Source organism: Arachis hypogaea, chromosome 11 (assembly GCF_003086295.3).
Source record: "Arachis hypogaea cultivar Tifrunner chromosome 11, arahy.Tifrunner.gnm2.J5K5, whole genome shotgun sequence".
NCBI lineage: Eukaryota > Viridiplantae > Streptophyta > Magnoliopsida > Fabales > Fabaceae > Arachis > Arachis hypogaea.
Window position 1 is genome coordinate 127,876,415 of NC_092046.1, and position 3,679 is coordinate 127,880,093.

General features: G+C 39.4%; 1 non-coding gene across 1 annotated transcript; it reads left to right on the forward strand.

Moving 5' to 3' along the window:
• The first annotated feature begins 637 nt into the window (after window positions 1-637).
• On the forward strand, window positions 638-741 carry LOC112725403 (small nucleolar RNA R71). The gene has a single exon (XR_003164514.1). It is a non-coding gene; the product is annotated as a small nucleolar RNA R71 (small nucleolar RNA).
• The last annotated feature ends 2,938 nt before the right edge of the window (window positions 742-3,679 follow it).

Here is a 3,679-nt window from a genome sequence, read left to right on the forward strand (position 1 = left end):
ATCCTTGGATGGTGATGGTAGGTTGGAATTTGGAGGTTGAGGATGGTTATTTTGTGCTTGATATGGAGGCTGGGAAGAGTTGTTGTATGGGATTTGAGATGGTCTTTGGTTGGAGTGTTGGTAAGTGGAATTGTTGTAATGGTTGGAGTTGTGAGGTCTATGATCTTGGCTTTGCTTTTGCTGGTTTTCCCACCCAAAGTTTGGGTGGTTCTTCCAACCAGGATTATAGGTTTTGGAGTGTGGATCATAGGGTTGTCTTGATGAGTTTCCAACATAATTGGCTTGCTCCCAATCACCTCCTTCCTCTGCATTCACCCCTTCTTGAGCTGGTGGTTGAGTATTGACTGCTGCAACTTGGTTCCTCTCCATCTGCTTGGTGAGGTCGGCCAATTATTTGGTAATCAACTTGTTTTGAGCTAGCAATGCATCCATATGACTCAACTCCATCACTCCCTTTCTTGGGTTTCTATCAGAGACATAAAAGTATTCATTGTTGGCCACAGTTTCTATGATGTCTACGGCCTCTTCAATTGTCTTCTTCTTATTGAGAGAGCCTCCTGAAGAATGATCTAAGGCCTTCTTTGATTCTTGTGACAATCCTTTATAGAAAATCTATAACTGTACCCATTCATTGAACATGTCTGGAGGGCACTTTCTTATCAACTCCTTGTATCTCTCCCATGCTTCATAGAGAGTTTCCCCATCTTGTTGTCTAAACGTTTGTACCTCAGCCCTCAACCTGTTAACTCTTTGGGGAGGGTAAAACCTTGCCAAGAACTTATTCATCACCTCTTCCCAAGTTGTCAAACTCTCCTTTGGAAAGGACTCTAACCACTTTGATGCTTTATCCCTGAGAGAAAAAAGAAACAAAAGCAGTTTATAGGTGTCTGAGTGAACACCATTAGCCTTCATTATGTCACAAATTCTCAAGAATGTGGTTAGATGTTGGTTTGGATCTTCTTGAGTATTTCCTCTAAATGAACAGTTGTTCTGAACAAGAGTGATTAGCTGTGGTTTGAGCTCAAAATTGTTGGCATGTATAGTGGGTTTCAAGTTGCTGCTTCCATAATTTCCAGGATTGGGATTGATATAAGAGCCTAGCACTCTTCTCTCCTGCCAACATGATTACCAGCACCCTCTCTAACATGGCTATGAACTTCTTCCTCTATAGTAACGTCTAGATCTTCTTCCAACCCTTCTTCACTAACTATTCCTTTACCTCTTGCTTCCCTCCTTAGTCTAAGAAAGGTCTTCTCAGGTTCACTATCAAAAGAGGTTGAAGTTTCTCCTCTTCTACCTGTCATACACTCAGCAAACAAACAAGCAAAAGCAAGTGAAGCATTCACTCTTGTTGAGAATTATTGTTAGAGTGAGTGGTGCAATTGATTAAACAGTTAGTGGATTAGTGTGTAAAAATGTAAATAAACCAAGGAAAACAAATCGAAGTACTGAAAATAAAGGTAAAAACTGAAATAAAGACTGATCAACAAAAGAAAAGAAAAGTGTTCAATCTAGTTGTCCTCTGATTTAATCATTATCAATGCAAAATCAATCCCCGGCAACGGCGCCATAAACTTGATGCATGAAAATCTGTATCTCTACAAATTTTCTTCGGCAAGTATACCGAATTATCGTCAAGTAAAAAACTCACAGTAGAGTGAGGTCGAATCCCACAGAGATTGATTGGTTGAGCAACTTTAATCGGAGGAATGTTCTAGTTGAATTAAACAGATTTGAATTGAGATTTGCAAAAAGTTAAATGGCGGGAAACATAAATAGCAAGGAATGTAAATAACGGAAAGTAAATGGTAGAATGTAAAGTGCAGAAAGTAAATTGCAGTAACTTAAATGGGAATGGGGATGATAAACATAAATGTAAACAGCAGAATATAAAGAATGGGGAGATCAGAAATGGGAGGTTCATTGGGCTCAGGAGATATTGTATTCTTCGGATCAAGTTCATTCTCATCTCTTCCTCAATACATGTAACTCATTGATCTCTTGGCAATCTTAGGTGATTGAATCCCAATTCCTTGGAAATTCAATCTCTCTAAGCTTGAACAATTGTACAATTCCTTGATCTAATTGCTCATGGGAAGAGATGAAGTACGATCACAAATTATACCACATGTTTTTCTAAATCAAAGTATTAGTAGGATTATATGTTACTATATCCATCCAACCTCCAATCCGGTCCAACATGAGAAAGCATTTCTAGTATGATTTCCTCATTCCTCTTCCAAGGTTCAGAGGAAATCCAAGTATGAGCAACTTCTCTTCCGAGACAGTTACTCAATTGGATGAAGATCGAAAGCTTTCAAGTAAATCAAAAAGAAAGGAAAGAAGAAGAAGAATAAGAACTATTAATGATCCATTGAATTACAACAAAGCTCCCTAACCCAATGAAGGTGGGTTTAGTTGTTCATAGCTCTGGGAATGGAAATATGAAATGTAAAGTGCATTGAAAGTAAAGACTGGATTACAGAGAAAAGTAAAATACAGAGTGTTTACAATCCTGGATCCCCAGATCCTAATCCCCTTTTCTAATTCAAAACTACCCCTATATATACTACTTCTCTGATCTTCAGTTAACTCTGCAACTCTCTAGATGTGGGCCTTTGAGCTCAGTTGAAGCAGTTACGATCTCAGTGGCCTTTGCTCAGCTTGCTGGAAGAGTTTGAATTGGGTGGCTTTCACGTTAGTCAGGCCATTAGTGTGGTTAACGTTAAGTGCGAATTCCTGGTTCGAAGACGTTAGTGACACTAACTTGGTCACTAACGTCCTCCAACCCTCTTGAGTCATGTTAACCCCACCGTTAATGGCACTAACGTGGCCACTAACGTAGCCTTTCTTAACACTCGAGCACGTTAGTGGTGCTAACTTCACCACTAACGTTGTTAACACCCTTTTCTCCACGTTAATGGCCCACGTTAGTGGCACTAACGTGGCCATTAACGTGGGCAATCCTTGGCTCGAACACATTAGTGGTGCTAACTTCACCACTAATGTTGCAAACCTCCCCTTTGTTCCACGTTAATGCCCACGTTAGTGGCACTAACGTGGCCACTAACGTGGGCTTCTTTGGCCGTTCCTCACGTTAGTGGTGCTAACTTCACCACTAACGTTGCATCTTTCCCTTGTTCCACGTTAGTGTCCATGTTAGTGGTGCTAACTTCACAACTAATGTTGCAAGCTGCCCCTTCCTCTATGTTAATGGCCACGTTAGTGCCACTAATGTGGCTCTTCTGTGCTTCTTGTTACCTGAAATCAATCAAACAAAGTGCGTAAAAGTCTTACTCTAAATCATGAGATGATGCATCATTTATTCTATCATTCAATTCTTGTATTATTCTCATAAAATTGTTTAAAATTCACAATACTTGCTTGAATCAAGGTATGAATGTATTTTCAACCAAATACTTGCTTATTGTCTAAGGAAATGTATGAAACTAATCTAAAAGATACTAAAAATGGCTAGTAAAACTAGCCAAGATTCCTTGGCATCACATGGTTAGGACCCAAATTTCGCCACTCTAACCTGAAGCTTCTGAGCAACCAATAACACAATAGCCAAGCCCAGACCCAAAGGATCTAACTCTATCAAAGACATCATGATTTTCTAATAAAGTAAAAAAAGCCAGACTATATTTTCTATTAAACTCTTTGCAATGAATCTGAG